The sequence below is a fragment of the Lacerta agilis genome, chromosome 16, assembly GCF_009819535.1.
Source record: "Lacerta agilis isolate rLacAgi1 chromosome 16, rLacAgi1.pri, whole genome shotgun sequence".
NCBI classification, from domain to species: domain Eukaryota; kingdom Metazoa; phylum Chordata; class Lepidosauria; order Squamata; family Lacertidae; genus Lacerta; species Lacerta agilis.
Window position 1 is genome coordinate 23,410,047 of NC_046327.1, and position 18,957 is coordinate 23,429,003.

The window sequence follows — 18,957 nt, forward strand, 5'->3', positions numbered from 1 at the left end:
CTGAAAAAAGCCAGATTGGATTGCTTAAGTAAAGAGATTCAAATGAATCTACCAACTAGCTTCCTGCTATATACTGGGGAATGAACTCTGCTGTATGACTCACTAGCGTGGGTTAGGAAGGATAATATTTAATCAATATATCCTCTCCTAGTATCTACAACATTCCCACAGTCTAGGTTTCAGCTCAGTACAGTGGTACCTCGTGTTACAGATGCTTCAGGTTACAGACTCCGCTAACCCAGAAATAGTACCTCAAGTTAAGAACTGTGCTTCAGGATGAGAACAGAAATCGTGCAGTGGTGGCAGCAGGAGGCCCCATTAGCTAAAGTGGTACCTCAGGTTAAGAACAGTTTCAGGTTAAGAACAGACCTCCAGAAGGAATTAAGTTCTTAACCTGAGGTACAACTGTAAGTACTTCTATAGTTCCACTTGGCACTACTACCTCCACCAGCAATGTTACCACAGAATTTCTCAGGAAGTGAAATGTGTGGCATCTGGCACATTTCAAAGCAAAATGAAAGCAACCAAGGCTGGCCCTCCCAATGAGGCAGTTGTCTCCAGAAGGGGCAGTGAGGTGTCGGAGGGCAGTCTGCCATGTTGCCCCCTAGCTAGCCTGCTGCCCCATCCTCAGGGGTGCCAACTTGAATATAATATGCCAGGTAAGTGCTGCCCTGGAGAACCAGTCATGACATGGTGCACACACACCTTTTGAATGGCAATGCCCACCAACTTGGGGGTGTGTGTGCTAAGCCCCCTCAACTATTTTATTGGGGGGAGTCAAAGGGACCTTGGCCCCTAGGAGTTGGCTCCTATGCCCATCATCCATATCAAAATAAGATTCCACTGCCCATCCAGTCAGTATGTGAAATGAGGGTGACATCTTGTCCTTCGCCGTGGGCAGCAAACTGTCTTGGGCCAGCCGTGACAACAACTTTTGTAAGAGTAGCAAATTTCTCAGATCTCTGCCGTGGCATCCCACTACCTGATCCCTAGAAATTAAGCACTGCTGAAAGTTTGAAAGCGAAGCCCAAGCTGGGTTTTTCAGCCATCTCTTCCATTTGACACCTAAGTCTGGCATGTGCTTCTGTGGCCGGCCATCTTACCTGGTTAGCCCTTAATAAACTATTCATAAGTTGCATGGCATCTATTTTTTCATGCAAACTCCAGGTCCCCACGCAGGAGCTGCAGGTAACTTGCTGTCCAGGAGTGTAATGAGTCAGCTCAGTAAATGAATAAACACAAGAGAGGAAATGAGATCCACATTCCAAACCAATAGAGCAGATATAAAAACAAAAGCCGAGGCTGTAATAGTCATCTGGGAAGTGAACATGAAGAGTGACAAACAGGGGAGAGGAAGGCTAGGCTTAAATTATTCATTTGCCATGGGTCTTAATGGCCCTCATTGGAGCAGGACTTCCCATTCCTCTTGAAGATTTCAAGAGGCAACAGTGCCAAATGGGCAGGCTCAGAGATCTCATTCCCCTTTTCTTTTTTTAAAACTGAAGGGTGAAAGCCGAGCCATTACAACTGAGTTAAGGTCCCATTAGCATTTTCAAAACAGCAGCTAGTTAGTTGTGTTTATTAAATTTTATTTATCGCTTCTCGCCACTGAAAGGAGCCCCAAAGTGATTTACAGGAGAAGCGAAATATAAAATGACAATGTAAAAGCAGTGGTTCTCAAACCTTTTTCTCTGTGCCAGACTTTCAGAATAAAAATTTGCTTGCACCACACCGAATTTTTAATTGGTAAGAAATACAGTACATTGGAAAACAAAAAGAACTCCTAGCAGTGCTTGATTTATAACATAGAACACAACTACTTTATAATATGACCACGCGGCATCCCAAAAGTATAAAACAAAGCAGCTATGTAAGAACATGTATCATCCCCCAAATATAATTCTGAACTGAGTCTTCTCCAACGCTCTGTTCAAATGGCAATTCCAGGTCAGAACTAGGATTGTCTTCAGTATCACTCAGTGCTCTTGCTCTCATTTTGAAAAGATATCTATCGATATCCACAAAAAAGAAAATATTTTGATACTACACTGAAGTGTTTAAATGTTTCTTTGACTGTCCTTGAATCTGCCTGCCACACTTTCCATGCTCTCCTGCCACATCAGTGTGCCACAGTGCACCCTTTGAAGACCACTGCCATTACTATCAATGAAAACATGGAATAGCCAGCTCCATTTGACAAAGCAGAAACGGCCACTAAAAAGCTGAACCGCTAATACCATCTAGATGCCTAGAAAGAAAAAAGAAAAAAGAAAAACACTTTTTGCCTGAAATGATGGCAGAAGACTTGCTTACATGTTACACTGAACACAGGTGCAACTCGGCTGTTTTGTACAGAAGTATGCAAACTTGTTGAATGTCACATGTGGATATCTGTACAACTGTCCTTCACAACTGCTTATATACACAGGTACCCAGATTGTGCACTCATTGAAGTTAATACGTGAACACCTCTACAGACAGCATCAGGTGACAATCATCACTGGCTACAGACTCAGCTTCCTGCAAAGTGACACCCTCTTGATTTGTCTCTGCATGGTATGTGAAATCGCTCTCACTCATCCCTCACAATAGCTCTATAAGTTAAAGTAAAGGTAAAGGGCTCCTTCATGGATCACTGCCTTGTCGTGGTGAAGGGGCTTGAATAACTCAGGGAAGCTATGAGCTATGCCATGCAGGGCTACCCAAGATGGACAGGTCATAGCGGAGAGTTTAGACTAAATGTGATCCACCTGGAGAAGGAACTGGCAAGCCACTCCAGTATCCCTGCCAAGAAAACTCCATGGACAAAGACAACAGGCAGTGAGAGATTTTACTTTCTTGGGGTCCATGATCACTGCAGATGGTGACAGCAGTCACGAAATTAAAAGACGCATGCTTCTTGGGAGGAAAGCAATGACAAACCTAGACAGCATCTTAAAAAGCAGAGACATCACCTTGCCGACAAAGGTCCGTATAGTTAAAGCTATGGTTTTCCCAGTAGTAATGTATGGAAGTGAGAGCTGGACCATAAAGAAGACTGATCACTGAAGAATTGATGCTTTTGAATTATGCTGCTGGAGGAGACTCTTGAGAGTCCCATGGACTGCAAAAAGATCAAACTTATCCATCCTTAAAGAAATCAGCCCTGAGTGCTCACTGGAAGGGCAGATCCTGAAGTTGAGGCTCCAGTACTTTGGCCACCTCATGAGAAGAGAAGACTCCCTGGAAAAGACCCTGATGTTGGGAAAGATGGAGGGCACAAGGAGAAGGGGACGACAGACGATGAGATGGTTGGACAGTGTTCTTGAAGTGACTGGCATGAGTTTGGCGAAACTGCAGGAGGCAGTGGAGGATAGGGGTGCCTGGCGTGCTCTGGTCCATGGGGTCACGAAAAGTCGGACACGACTGAATGACTGAACAACAACAACACAAAGGTAAAGGGACCCCTGACCATTAGGCCCAGTTGCAGATGACTCTGGGGTTGCGACGCTCATCTCGCTTTACTGGCCAAGGGAACCGGTGTACAGCTTCCGGGTCATGAGGCCACCATGACTAAGCTGCTTCTGGTGAACCAGAGCAGCGCACGGAAACTCCGTTTACCTTCCCGCCGGAGCGGTACCTATTTATCTACTTGCACTGCGTGCTTTTGAACTGCTAGGTTGGCAGGAGCAGGGACCAAGCAACGGGAGCTCACCCCGTCATGCGGTTTCGAACCACCGACCTTCTGATTGGCAAGCCCTAGGCTCTGTTGTTTAACCCACAGCGCCACCCGTGTCCCTTATCTCTATAAGGTAGGCCATCATTATTATCCAGATTTTTGCAGGTGGTGACAGCAGTGCTGGTGGTGGGCAGCTGAGAATAGTAGCCACCTAGCGACTCTGTGGCTGAGAATCACACCAGTGGTGGACCTCAAACCAGAAACGTCTGCACACACTCTTAGACTCTATTCTATTCCATATGTAGCTACAAATAAATAAATAAATGCCACCTATTTTAAAACCTCTTCTTCCTAGACACAATTCTTTGTTTGCATTCAGCTGATCCTGTAAGATGTGGTAGTGATTACATATTTATTCAAGTTTTGCCATCTCAAAGCAAAAGTTTGCTTCTGCTGATTTTGCTGTAGATGTGCAGGAAAGAAAGAGAGGCGCCTATCTACTTGCTTGGTAACCTTATCAAATAACTGAAATTCAGTTTTATAGGGGAAAGGGGATTCCATTAAATAAATAAACCAAGAGCAAAGTACATTCAATATAAACCATGCTGTTCAATTTGAAAACTCAAGATTTAAAATACACATACGGTTTAAGTTCCCATTGGCCTGGAAGTCTCGGGGCTTAATGTTCAACAACCAGTTTATAAGGCAATACAAAGGAGTTTGTTTAAAATCCATGTTATGCTGGCATTGCTGCAGCTGAAAGGTTGCTCTGCATAATATTTGATGAGCGAGTGAACAGAACAAGCATTTTCTGCATTTGCAATTTATTTGCTGGCATTCTTCGAAGGAGGATTCTCAAAGCAAATATATTGTTAGGAGTTTGGGGTAGGGGGTTAGGCTGAATGCCTGGATCCCCTTCTGATTCCTGTATCCAGCAAGGATTCAATTGCTGGAATGGGCAGGCCAGTCTGAGTGATGGGTTCTTAAGAAAACAAAGCAAAGGTGATGAGCTATTAAGAGAACAAAGTAAAGGGGGCTCTGTGCCAGATGACAAGTGGGTGGAGCCCCTCCTCCACCTCTCAGATGGTTAGAAAGACAAAAGTGTTTGCTGCTATGTGAAGTAGAAGATGGATTCAAAGGGTGCAGGCTGGAAAGAAAGAGAGAGTTGTGGCTGATTTCTGCTTGCATCCAGGGTTGTGGCTATGGGAGAAGCAGTATCCTTTTGGGGTGCTGATACAATGAAACCCTCCATTGCAGACTCAGGTTGTATGTATGTGTAAATAAACCATATATCTTAAAGACACCACAGTCTCCGCTGTGCTTCATTTCCAAAAGGAAACACGAACCTTGGGTAAGTGCCTGGAACCCCTGGATTTCTGCACCGCTCAGAGATTGGGGTGGCATCATCTCCCAAACCAAGTAAGGAAGTCCTAAAGCAGCTGAGTTTGCTCAGCATAATCCCTGCCATATTTTTCAGCATGCCTTTTTCCTTTAATCTAATTTAAACTTGCATTCAGGGTGTGCAAGGGGGGGGGGAAGTTTCATTATTCCAATCATTTTCATTATTAAGGAGAGCTTTGCAAGTCTTTCAATTTTCATTTGTAACAACCACATCTGGTTTGTTATGCACTTGTTAAATGCACATTTGTCTCATTACCACTCACATTTGCTTTCATTTGCTTTTTTGGGTGGCATTCCCTGCTGCGGAGGCAGCAGAGCTACTTTCAGAAGCTGCCATTTTCTTTTCCCCAAACGTCCCAAACATTACATTGCTTTGGGGATCATTCAGCTGAAAATAATTCAGCCCTCTCTTGTTTCCTAGTATTGAAATATTACAGTAAGGGCATTGTGGAAGAAGCCCCCAAATGACTGTTGAACGGGTACAAACAGGAACAAATCATATTCCTATCCATTTGTTATTCATGGCACTCATTTGGTTCAATTGAGGACATTTGGTTCAGGATGTGCATTCATTTCAGCTAAGAAATTAATGCACATCCCCTAGGGGGAGAGGGGAGCTCCATTCATGCAAGGCACTTCTCCCCAGTTTGTGGAAATTTCCCTTTCTCATTGCAGCTCCTTGTACCCCATCCCACACTGTTTCAGGAGTGCCCCACAGCCCTTCGGGGTGGTTTTTCAAGGTGGACGGGGAACTGTTGAAGGAGGGGGTTGAAAATTCATTTTCTGTTATCTTTCTTCAATTAACATTTCTCAGTACAGCCGTACCTTGGAAGTCGAACGGAATCCGTTCTGGAAGTCTGTTTGACTTCCAAAACATTCTGAAACCAAAGTGTGGTTTCTGATTGGCTGCAGGAAACTCACTTCCAGGTTTTGATCATTCGGGAGCCGAAACATACGATTACCAAGGCGTTCGACAACCAAAGTACGACTGTATCCAATAACCTTAATTTGCAGAAAAGGAAACAATTAGTAAGGGTGAAGGGACCCACTGAAGGAGGCCACAGATAATTAAAGACCAAAGTTCTGGTAGAAAAGAAACATTTTGCCCAAAGATAGGTAATGATCATGGCAGGCATAGCTCCTTGAGGAGCAGGGAGCCACCAGTGAGAAGGCCTATTTTCGTGTTGACAAATTTCAACATCAAGCTATTGCTGTCTTCAAGCAACTGTTATTGTGTTATTTTATGGATATTATGTATTCATATTGTACAGTATTTAATTTCATTGTAAGCCTTGTGGATGATGCAAGGAGCATTATATGAATCCTATTTAAAAGTGATTACAGTGTCCCTGGCTTCTGGAGAAGGTCCAGGGATGTACTGAGCACCCAAAACTCCACTTGTCCTCTGAAATAAGAGGTAGGTATGGGACTCTGAGGATTTTTAACTTTCTGATGCATCCTTCTCTTATCTCCCCAGTTGTTACATTATTCATTTCCCAGCATGGACTAGTTACATATGTTTTGAGAGATATTAAATTTCACATTTGACATATTTCAGAATTCTTTGGTGAACCAAGCAATTTACTTTTTAAAAAATAATGTTGTTAGAGAGGCGTGAGCAAATGACCATGAGTTCAAGGCTGTAATCTTAAAGACACCTCCTTCAAGACTCGTTCTGTTGTAATAAATGAGATGGGGCTGCCAAATTGCACAACAGAGCCCTTCCTTGAACTACATTTCTACAGGCACTAGGTAGGGAGTTGAATTCTGAATAGTCCCTCACAGTTCATTTGTTATTTTTAAAGTACTCAAATGTAGAAAGGAAATATCTTTAGGATAGTGGCCTTCCCCCCAGGGGGTAGGTTTTCTACATACAGAGAAAGCGTGTGTTTAAAAAACGCAATTTCCTAGCAGTAAAATGAAGTTGGACAGTCACTAACCTGATTCTGTTGAACACACACCATTGGCATTATTTATAAATAGGTGTGTTTAGAATTGAGGAGCAACAGCTGTTTCAGAACAATGATGTTCAGTTTGTGCATTCAACATGGCTGCCTGAAGAAGAACCTCTTGCAAATGAGTATTTCATACATTTGGACATGGATGTCAGGGGTGGGCCTGGCCTGGCTGTGCAATGTGAGGGTGGTGGGTGACCAGCAGTGCTGCCCCACTCATTTTACTTTGCATGGGTACCATTCATGCATGTAGCACATGAACAAAGCTTTTGTGTTTATTTGAACTGAGGGAGAAAGTGGGAAAGGTATCTATTTAATGATGCCCAGTTTCATATGATAAAGGCAGTGGGGAAAGGGACATATGTTTCTACTTCAGCCTATCAAATACCTTCTGTTTCTGGCATTAAGAGATGAAGCCAGTGAAGGCTGAGAACAGGTTTATTAAACTTCAAAGCAAACCTGTTGCTGTTTTTGAGAAGATAACAATTTTGTCTGAGGACCATTTGACTGGAATGAATGAGCTTAGTTAGAGCTTTGTCAAGTCTTTCAGACCCAATCTTCATGAAAATATTCTAATCAACTTGGAGCTCTAAAATAAAGCAATAGGAAATGTATTCTTCAACATTTCTGTCGTCTTAAAGAATTAGATTAGTAGGGTGACATGGATGAATTACAACTGGATTGAATATAAAAAAACTTTCTTAGTTTTTTTGTTGCAAGGCATTGTTTACTGATTGTATATGAAGAGTTGCAGCTGATTTTTAAAATTATGTGTTTTCACACATTTTGACAGAGTTTTGGGACTGTTCACAGCACCCTTGAGAACGTATTGGTATTGGATATCTGTAGGTCCCTTCCAACCCCGTGAACCTGTATATGTGAGGTTTAGAATCTAGTAGAAGAAGCCACTGAACTGGTCAGTCCAATTTCTTTGTGAGATAATGGCCTTAGTTGGTCACTTAAGTGCCACCATTTACATATCCAAAGAATGAGCTCTGTTGCCATAGAGACAAAGGGGTGAGACAAAGAAAATGCAAGAAAAAACAACAAAAATTTCTGTGAATGAAGATCTAGTCAGCAGCAAAAATTTAGCAGCAGGGAACCACATTACATCTACCACATCAAGCACAAAAGAGTTGGCCAAACAAGATGGCTTTGACAGATTCCTACAAAGCCCACTTGGCAGACTTCTCTGGAAGGAAATGATATAAGACAGGCAACTTATACATCACCAAAGAAAAGGACAAGAGAGGACACAGATCTGTCTGAAATTAGCATATGCTAATTTAAATGTATAGATGCCTCCAGGTGCTGGCACACAGGACATGAAAATAAAGACTTTCTCCTGTTGTTCTCTTCAGCCTCTGGTGCTTGGATATATAGCCTCTGAACATGGAGATTCCGTTTAGCTATGATAGCTGATAGTGGTTGCTAGGCATAGGTCTACCCTCCATGAATTTGTCCAACAAATTACTTGGGATACTAATCAGAAAATGGCAATTTGTATATATTGATAGATTTTTTAAATTGAATCTTCCCAAAAGGAAAAACAACAACAACAGATGCAGTGAAACAATACAAATTTAAATCATAATAGATCAAGCCAACATGTTCTGTGCATATGAGTAAAATATTGTTGCATGCCACCCAGATCTCTGAGCGGTGGGTGATTGCAGGGGTTCCAGGCACTTATGCAACTTTGGGGTATAGGGCGGTATACAAATTTAAGAAATAATAATAATATTTTATATTTATGTAATGCATTTTTGTGTGTATCATTTGCTATTGTTTCAGCGAAATTCAGAGAAATGCTATTTCCCACTAAATATTGTGCTCTGTTCCACACAGTGGCTGATCATTTGGGAACATCCTATGGCATCCCTAGGCTAGAGCCAGCTGCCCAGTACTATTTGGATGGCCGCTACTCAACTCTCTAATTGCATGTGTCAGGACCCAGAAGTGAAGAAGAGGGTCCCATTAAAGGGCACTTTCACCAGGACCCTGTCACACCTGGAGCTGATCCTCAAAGTGAGTTTTGATCCACAGAATCCATTCTCCTAGGTGCAGTTAACTGATCTGCATATGAATTTCTCATTTCCTCTCCCCCTCTACTCAGCATCATCATAAGGTGTGTTAGCAGCGACAGCCTTGCTAATTAAAATCTTGGCACAGCATATCAAACAGGGAGCTTTCCAATAATGTTAGGAAAATGTTAAGGTTGAAAATTAAACTGGGCAATATTGAAAAACAGATAAAAGATACATTTCGGCGGGTGGGGGAGTATGTTTGCTGGTTGTCCAGGTTAGAACGTACTAGCTGTTATCTGATCTATTTATAATAAAAGAGCCCTTGCAGAAACGATGTCAATCCAATTAAAAGGGACGTGACTGGCTCATCCATCTCCCAAGCAATTTCGCATGTTCATCTGAAGCTACACAGCCCTCCCAGAGAATAAACATGTGTGTCTTTATATCACTCTTCTGTTATGCCTCTTTGGTAGCGTGATTAATCCATCTGATATATCAGCTCAAGAAACCAATTTAAATATAGTTGGCGCATTAATACTGTTTCAGCAATAGCCTTGGCATTCAGCATGGCTCACCAGCCTGTTTATTCTAAAGGTGTGCTCTAGCTGCAAGGCCGGGGTAAAATTGCTTTTGCGTAACTGGTAGAAAACTAGACAGGAACCAGCCCAGAGATGGAAAGAAGACAAGGTCCCTACCAGAGAGGAATGGCAAACCAAGCTGATGGACTATGCCGCAATGGCAAAACTGACTGGAAAACTCAGAAACCAAGAGGATGAAAACTTTATAAAAGAATGGAAAAAAATTATAAGTTATTTAGGAGACCACTGTAAGCTGATGGAAACATTGGCAGGATTTTGATTTCACTTGTAGTGTAATAAATACCATGGACAATATGGATTGATATAAAAGTTAACGAGTATGGAAAGATATGCAGTTGTAAATGTTCAAAAAGGGACCCCATGGAGGGGGTGGGGGAAGTCCCGAGATTCAGAGGAATCTCTGTATGTTTGGATTTTTATAACTTTGAATTTGTACTGTAAAACCAAATAAATGATTTTATTTTTCTGTGAAATCATTTTTAATATCATTTTTTTTTAAGAAAGAAAACTAGACGGGAACCTTCCTGTGAATTTTTTTAAAAAAACAACTTTTTGTTTGACTAAAATACCAAATTTAGCTGTTCAGCAGTGGGATCCTAAAATCGAGGAAGGGGGTCTTATACCTTCCAACTGCTGGGTAAAGCTAGAGTTTGGCACACCTCCTAATTTCCATCCCTGTTGATATAAAACCACGCTAGCATCTCTTGTGCCTGTTTCCCACCTATCAAGGGATGTGTGTGTGTGTTTGCCAAGGATGGAGACCGACTCAGGTTACAGCTGATGTTGGTCATTTGGGGGGTGGGAATCAACCATTGTTATGCTCCTTCTTCCCAGTAGGCCTTGGGGCAACCTTAAACCTGCATGGCACCTAAAAGGGTCCTCATCTGAATATTTGTTACCTCCTCCCACATTTGGCTCTATGGTTGGGTACACAACAGTGCTATTTTTCTAGAAACTGTAGTTTACCCCTCTGAGCTACAGTTCCCAGCACACTTAGAAACTACACTTCCCAAGATTCTTTGGAAGAAGCCCTGTGCTTTAAATGTGCATTGATAGGTTTAAATTTATGGTGTGGTTTTGCCCTGAGTAATAAGGGACTAGTGCGGATGGAAAGCAGTGTACTGGCATTTTGCATACATGCACATGTATTTCATTCCATGCACACTAGAATAAAGGGGTATCACACACAGTATATGACTTCTTAAAAGCTGCAGGTGGGGAGTAGGCTGAAGTATGTGCACTAGTGATTTTTTTTTTAAAGGCTTCCTAAAACTTTCCCTAAATGCAAAATGGAGAGAAAATAGGAACGGTAATTCATCTAGGAAAGATACCAGGGGAGTGAGGTGGATCAGAACTGCCCCCATGTAAATTTATGTTGCCCTGTAAATTAAACTAGCTTCCATCAAAGGAAGGTAATCAAAAAGTGAGGCTAATCCAATTTTGCTATTTCTCTTTGAAGCAAAAGTACTGCATTTTTTAGTTGTTGGGTTACAAATCTGTAGCCAAATAAAAAGCAGCTAAACAAAACTGAGGGAAGTAAACTAAGCTCAAAACTCTGGAAGCAAGTAATTTGCAATCAAATCAGCCCACTGAAATTTTCTAATGATGCAAATGTTTTTGTAGATTGTGAAAAAAGGAATTATTTTACTAAAAGAATCCGCAGAGTAAATTATTTAAATTGTACCAGCTGCAATTTTTCACAGCGCTGTGCTGTCAGATGCCCCCATAGGTTACCCATTTGCAGAAATATTCTTGTTGGACCATGACAGCCATTTTCATAGAAAAATAAGGTGTTAATTATTAAAACACTGTTATGGAATAGATTTAAATGTCAGTGGTGTGAATTTTCTTTTGTACTTTAGAAGTGTTGTTGCCAGGCATAGATAAGTAGCTCAAAGTTTGAAGAATTCCATCCAGGGGTTTTTTATATGCAGAAAAACATCTCTTGCAGATGTTTCCTAGCCTGATCTTTGCTGTTGCCCTACCCTATCTTCCCTCAGCAGACCTATTCAGAAAGAAAAGAACCCATTGAATCTGTGGCCATTGTCTTAAATAAGCTGATATGAAATTATATTAATTATGCCTATTTTTACACCCCTATTTTTATCGAAAAAATGTTGGAAGGTATGGAGTTATGTGACACCCTGAGCCAAGGAGACAAGTAACTATACAACGTTTAGAAGACACCTGAAGGCAGCCCTGTATAGGAAAATCTTCTCTTTTAATGTTTTATTATGTTTCTATATACAGTATGTTGGAAGCCACCCAGAGTGGCTGGGGCAACCCAGTCAGGTGGGAGGGGTATAAACAATGACAACAGCAATATGGAATAGGACATTAATCGGATAAATGTTGGAGGCTATGGAGATGTACCGTATTTTTTCGCTCCATAAGACGCACCTGAACATAAGACACACCAAGTTTTTAGAGGAGGGAAGGGGGAAAGCCCCATTTTTTTAGGATCAGCTCATAGTTGTGCAGCTTCTTTTGCGAAGAGGAAAAGGCCCATTTTTATGGGGTTCAACTCACAGTTCTGTAGCTTCTTTAGGAAAGGAAAGGGAGCCATTTCTACAGTTTTCAGACAAATAATCTAATCAGCAGTCACATGTCGCTGGGGAAACAAACAGCCTCCTCTGCAGAACATTCAACAATGGAGGCCTGGGCAAGGGGGTGGGGGAGAAAGGGAGCCTTATCTTTCTCCCAATCGCTTGATGATCAGCTATTCAGCAGCTTCCTTTCAATACCCCCTTCTCTCTTTGTTTAAAAAAAAAACGCACAATCTGCTTTTGGCCCCATGGCAATTCGGCTCCAGGGACCACCATTCACTCCATAAGACACACAGACATTTCCCTTTACTTTTTAGGAAGAAAAAAGTGTGTCTTATGGAGCGAAAAATATGGTAAGTGTTGTCAAATCACTTGGAAACAGTGGCTGCAATGCTGTTGAAATTCAACACAGTTGTAAAGATCATGTGCTCCTGATTGTTCCTTGGCAGCCATGGCTTTTCCTGTCTCACACGTGACATCATATGATGCCAGGTGTGTGACGTGTGTGGCCAGCCAAATGCAGTGACAGGGACCAAAGTGGCTGGCCTTAGTGAGACTAATTTGGTCTGCAGACCAGACATTCCTCTCCCCTGTTCCAAATGGATAGTTGCGCAGAAACACCAGCGGCGTCACGTTTAAATTTTGAAACAGGAGGCTTCTAAAGCAAATGCGTAGATTAATCCAAAGGAAATTGAAAAGGAGTCAGGGGGTTCAGATTCCCCAAAGCCCTTGGAGTTCTTTAAAACCACTAAAATGGAAGCTCAGGTGAAATGTATGCCTGTCCAAGGATATGCCAGCAAGGTTAACTAGCAGAATCAAGGAAATCAAAATGGGTAAGGTGAAAAATTAATTTAGAAGCGGAATAACACGGAACTTGTCTGAAACAGAATTAAAGGGTTTCCAGGAGATGCACCCTGCTTCCCTTTCGCCATGGAGATCCCTTTACTTGAGAAACAGGTGAAGGGGACTTGGGTTGGTGAAAGATGAATAAAAATCTCCTGAGGGACACACAACATTTTCTTTGGTGTGTGTGTGTGTGTGTGTGTGTGTGTGTGTGTGATTTGTAACAACTCTCAGCACCCGTAATAAGCTACAGCTCCCAGGATTCTTTGAGGGAAGCAATGACTGTTATAGTGCTATAATAGTGTGTTAAATGTATAGTGCAGATGGGACCCCAGTGTTGGAGTCAATTGTCCACCTGCAGGGCCGTCTTAAGGAGATCGGCCGCCGTGGTGCAGCGATCCCTCCGGCTCCCCCAACGTGCCGCCTCTCCGCTGCCTCTCTCCCGCGCTTGCCGCCCCTCAGGAGGGGGGTGGGTGAGCGGGGGGTGAGGGGCGTGGCGCTGGAGTGGCGCGGGGCTCTGCGCGCCCTTCCAGTGCTTCTGGGATGGGAGGCGAGGGCGGGCGGCTCGTGCTCCCGCGCTCCACCGGGTAACCGGAGGGTGCGGCGCAGCCGGGCAGCTCGGGCAGCCGGCGGGCGCTGCTGGCGGGCGCTACCAGCGGGGCTGGAGGGCGGAGGCGCCCTCCAGGCCATTGCGCCCTGGTGCACCGCGCCACCAGAGTAAATGGATGAGACGGCCCTGTCCACCTGGTCAGCTTTTGTTCATGGAACAAGGCAGCAAAATGCTTTGGCCTGGCCCTGCCTCCAGCTAGTCACCTCAACACTATGCAAATGCTTCCCCTTTTTGCCTGACAGAGACAAACAGGATTGGCAATTTCTGCTGTCTGGCATGTAGTTCTGGCCTAAAAGAAATGAACGGTCAGGGACCTAATAGGATAGTTAAGCAGCAGAGAGGAAAAGCATCTGCTAGATCAGGAGACTTTTGCATCCCTGCTGATTAAATTCCACATTGAAATGGTTATAATGTGGCTTTCAGTGTAAACTTGCAAATTAATATGTCAGTGGCCTGCCTACACCAGACTGAGATGGAAGTGTCAGTAAGGTGTTAAAAGTCCCGAGGCACTAGAATGGACTGTACCATTTCAGGCTGCATGCCAGGAAACAATGTTCTCAAATGCTCCCCAACATAGTTCTTGTTGTTAAAATAAAAAATAAAATAAAAAGCACAGCAAGGAGTAGGATGGACTCATACCTACACCACCTTATCTGCACCTAGTAGCATGTTGGCAGCCATTGCAGCTCCCTCAGTTCTGAGGGTGAGAAGTGCTTGGGATGTTCTCTTGACACACGCACCAGGTTGCACCCAACTTAGGGGGAGTGTCATGTGGTGGGACAAGGCCAGACAGAGCCCGTCGCGCCCCTGGGAGGGTCCAACGGGGCCCGCTGCAGCTGCCCCTCCATTGCAGCCCCAGGAAGGCCTGACAGACATTGCCACAGCTGCGGGTAGGCCCCATGAGGCCTGCCACAGCCACAAGTAGACCTGGCAGGGCCCATCGTAGCCGTGGGAACAGGGCCCAATAGGGCCCGGCACAAGCCACAGAATATTGAGGGTGCCCCCCAGATAAGAAACAATGCTGCATGCCATGAATACAGAATGGAAATGGAAGTGATGCTTTCTTGGCGGCATTGCATTAAAGGACTAATGTGTGCAAATGAAGAAGTGGAGGGAGAGGCCAGGTGTTCTCTATGAAAAGATGGTAACTGTTTTTGTAGTGACTGCTGTCTTCGCTCTTAGCCGTTCTTCTCCAATACAGTATGCTTAAAAGCACATTCCAAGCGTACCTGTACAGCTAAGCTACCCGTTCCAGATATCCTCACCACAAGATGCAGTGCATCTTTTGTCACACGGCACATAACCAATTCCACTGGGTCTTTCTTATTATTAAGTGCTATAGACTTTGTAATAGAAATATAGACTTTGATGCACAAATTCTGTTCTACTAACAAGAGACTCAAAATCTATAGCATGCTAGACACATCGGATCTCTGCTACAAGGAAAATATGAGTATTGACATTTCATTTAGTGACTATCACAATTTTAAAAAATCAATACTCTAACTGGCTGATTGCTACTCATCATTGACTGGAACCAAATTCAGCCCAGGTATAAACAGCTGCAGCTCCATTTGAATTGAAATCAATGACATTTCTCTAGTTTATATATCAGTGCATTCCACTGTATTGCTTAATTTGGCTGTTTTCCCTAGTAAATTACCCACAGTCACTTGCATGTCAGAAGCTGCAAAACTGGGACAAATTTTGCAAGCGTCTGAGTTAGCCAGCTGCCTGTGTGATACCTATGTCCTTTTTTGGTTAATTCATAGTTTATATAGATGCATTCATTTTTTGTTTGCTTTTTTGTTTTTTGTTTAAATTTATTTTGCGTACAACTTTGGCGATCACCCAAACTTAGGAATGGCATAGAAGGAGTTAAAAGGAATAACCAGTAAGAACCTTTAGGGGGCGGAGTTATGTGGGCTATATAAACCCCTCCCGGGGAAGGAAGGGGGGTCTTGGGGCTTGTATTTTGTCAGGGTCTTGGTCTTTGTGTTTGTCTAGGGGGCTTGTTGTGGGGATTGAGAGGGTGGCAGGAGGGTGGCAAGGGAAGGAGTAGGAACAGGGGTGGGAGAAATCGTTGGGCACTGTTGTTAACAAGAACACAACCAAGAAAGAACTGTTTATTCAGAAACCACGTGCTTACTGTATATACTTGAGTATAAGCCTAGTTTTTCAGCACATTTTTTGTGCTGAAAAAGCTGCCCTCGGTTTATACTTGAGCGATGCGGGCGGTGGGGGCAGCGAGAAAGAAGCCCTTTCTCTCCGCTCGTGCCGCCACGCACTCTCCCCAGTCAACCATTCCTTAAGAAGCGTACAAGAATGGCGGTTCTTTACTCTCCCCAGGCAGCTTGTTCCATTCCTGAACTGCTTGCATAAATGCAAACTTGGCAAAGGAGGAAGAGGAAGGAGCAGCCCAAAGGGCTGCTTTCGGGCTGCTCGTTTCTCCTCCTCCTCCACAGCGGCAAAGGTGAATCGGCTTATACTTGAGTCAATAAGCTTTCCCAGGTTTTTGTAGGAAAATTAGGTGCCTCGGTTTATATTCGGGTCGGCTTATACTCGGGTATATACGGTATGTACTAAACTTCAAATAAAACAGTTTTGTTCCAATATTCTCCTTGACTGAACTGAGTGAAGTAAATACCAGACAGACTGGTTGGAGGCAGCGGTTAATTAACAAAGTGGTGAGCGCAGGTATCAACGGACCGTTAAACGTCTGGGGGACCTGTGCAGGTTGGGCGAACCGCCACAACAACAAATTCCTGTACATTTTCCTCTTCTTTCCTTCTTGACTCTAACCTCTCACAACCAAAGTATGTGATGCTCATCTGCAGGAATGCTGCCCCTGAAGTGCCAGGCTAACTGGAAAAATGAAAGAGAGAGTGAGAGAGAGCATGCACAATATCTGATCTCCACTCTAAACCTTAGAGCAACACGGTCAAAGGCAAGGGGCACTTGCACCCAACTCCCCAAGTCCATTTTTGTGTTTGCAGCCTCTACCCATCATTCCATTTGCTGGTACAGAGGAAGGGAGCTGATGCCCATATCCAGCACGGAGTTCCTGATATGGTTAAGCCCATTTAAATCAATGGGATCTATTGCCCTCTTGTGCTGCCTGCAGTCTTCCCACACACATCTGGTCTGGCCTCTGTAGGAAACAGGATGATAGATCAGATAGGCCTTTGGTCTGATCCAGCAGGGCTTTTCTATGCTGTTATGTGTAGCTTTGCATGACGAGGTGCAGCATTTGCTGAAAGTCCTGTCCTCTGTTCTGTCTATGAGTCATCATGTTGTGCTTGACGCATTGTTCAACTGAGTCCTGTAGGCAGCTCTGTCTTTATTCTGCACTAAAATAATGCAATAAAATTCTGTACCCAGGCCACCCAAATTCTGTGCCAAATCCTGCAACCTGTACAAAATATGCAAATGAAGTAGGATTGCCTCGCTTCTCTTACTGGTATTTTGCACATCATGTGCTGTGATTGTACTCCCTTGCATAATTTATTCCTGCTTTGCTTGTCGGGGGAAGGGACAAGGATAAAACCTTTTGATCACTAAAAAGGTTAATTGGGCAGCAGATTTATTAAAAAGGTATTTTCTTTTAACTCTGTTACTTATTAAAAAGTAAAAGTGGCCGTATGCATTCACTTTCTCTCTCGCAGAGGAGGGACTGTCTCAGAAGATCATCTGGAACCCATTCAGGCTTAATCTAAAAACAATGTACCGTATGTTTTTCCTTCAGCATGATTATTTTTAACCAATTAAATTAAAATCCATACAATTTATCTATTATTTCTCTATTGTTGCAGTCCCTTAACCTCCAACATTTCTTCCAATGAATAGGAAGTATAATAATAATAATAATAATAATAATAATAATAATAATAATAATAATAATAATAATAGTGTTATTATTTATATCCTGCCCATCTAACTGGGTTGCCCCAGCCACTCTGGGCACCTTACAACATATATAAAACACAATTTAAAAAACTCTTTAAAAAATCCCTATACAGGGCTTCCTTCAGATGTCTCCTAAAGATTGTATGGTTACTTTTCTCCTTAGCTCGGCAGTCACATAACTCCATACTCTCCAACATTTCTCTGATAAAATAGGGACATCCTAAGGAAAAGCAGGACATTCTGGAATCAAATCAGAAACCAAGACAGCTTTTATAAATTGGGGGCTGTACCTGAAAAATAGGGACAATTGTAGGGTCTGTTATCTATCAATCAATATGAGACCCAGCGTGGTGTAGTAGTTAGAGTGTTGGTCTACAGCCTGGGAGACCAGGGTTCAAATCCCCACTTGAGATTAAATGAGGAGGGGGTAGAAAGAGCCCATGCCCTTCATGTGTGCCATGGTCCTGATCCCAACTAGGACACCCAGTGGATGGGATTTAAAGGAAAACAATAGATAGATACAAGAAACTCCAAGTGATGTGTTTAGCATCCCATGTAGTTTGGCCCATGATCTTCAGCAGAACCGGTGCTAGGGCTTCTTGCGCCCTAGGCAAACCACCTTCTGGCGCCCCCGCCCCCCCTGCCGCCGCCGCCAAAGCCTGCTTTAGCGGGAGGTGGGGGGTGGAGAGGCAAGCAGCAGTTTCTCTGCTGTAGCGGAGAGCTGCTGCTCGCCCGCCCCACTGCCCGCCCCCCGCCAAAGCCTGCTTTAGTGGGAGCCGGGGGGTGGTGTAGATGGCAAGCAGCACCTCTCCGCTAAAGTGGAGAAGCTGCTGCTAGCCCAAGCCTGGTCAGCGCCGCCTCCATTTTGGCACCCTAGGCAATTGACTAGTTCGCCTAAATGGACGCACCGACCCTGATCTTCAGCAAGGATGGAGAGCCTGTGGAGAGCCTGAGCGCTAGGGAAAGCATGTGTCCTAGCTTACCAGAGGATGGCCCTCCATTTGAAAGTTTCCTCTCTTTGAGGACTCTCCAGTTGAAGTAGGAACCATACAAAGGGAGAGGAGGTTGCCCATCAGTGGTTAGCAGCACCTGGTAACCACTAACAGGCGAACAAGTCCAGCAGCATCTTTCTCGCTGCAGTGAGATGTATCATCTTTCTAACAGTTGCTTCTTAATTTATTCTATGCATATAAACAGCCATATCCTCTTTTGGTGGGGGCAATGCGTTCACCCTAACCCTGTGGCCAGATGCTGGTGAACTCCAGCTCTCACCAGCCCAAGCCACCTTCGGTCAGGGATGATGGAGGTTGTAGCCCTCCAACAGCCAGGGGGCAGCAGGTTCTCCATCCTTCCCATGGAAGAAAGAAGGGGCTCTGCAGGCTGTGGTTTGGAGCTCTGAGCTGACTAGGAAG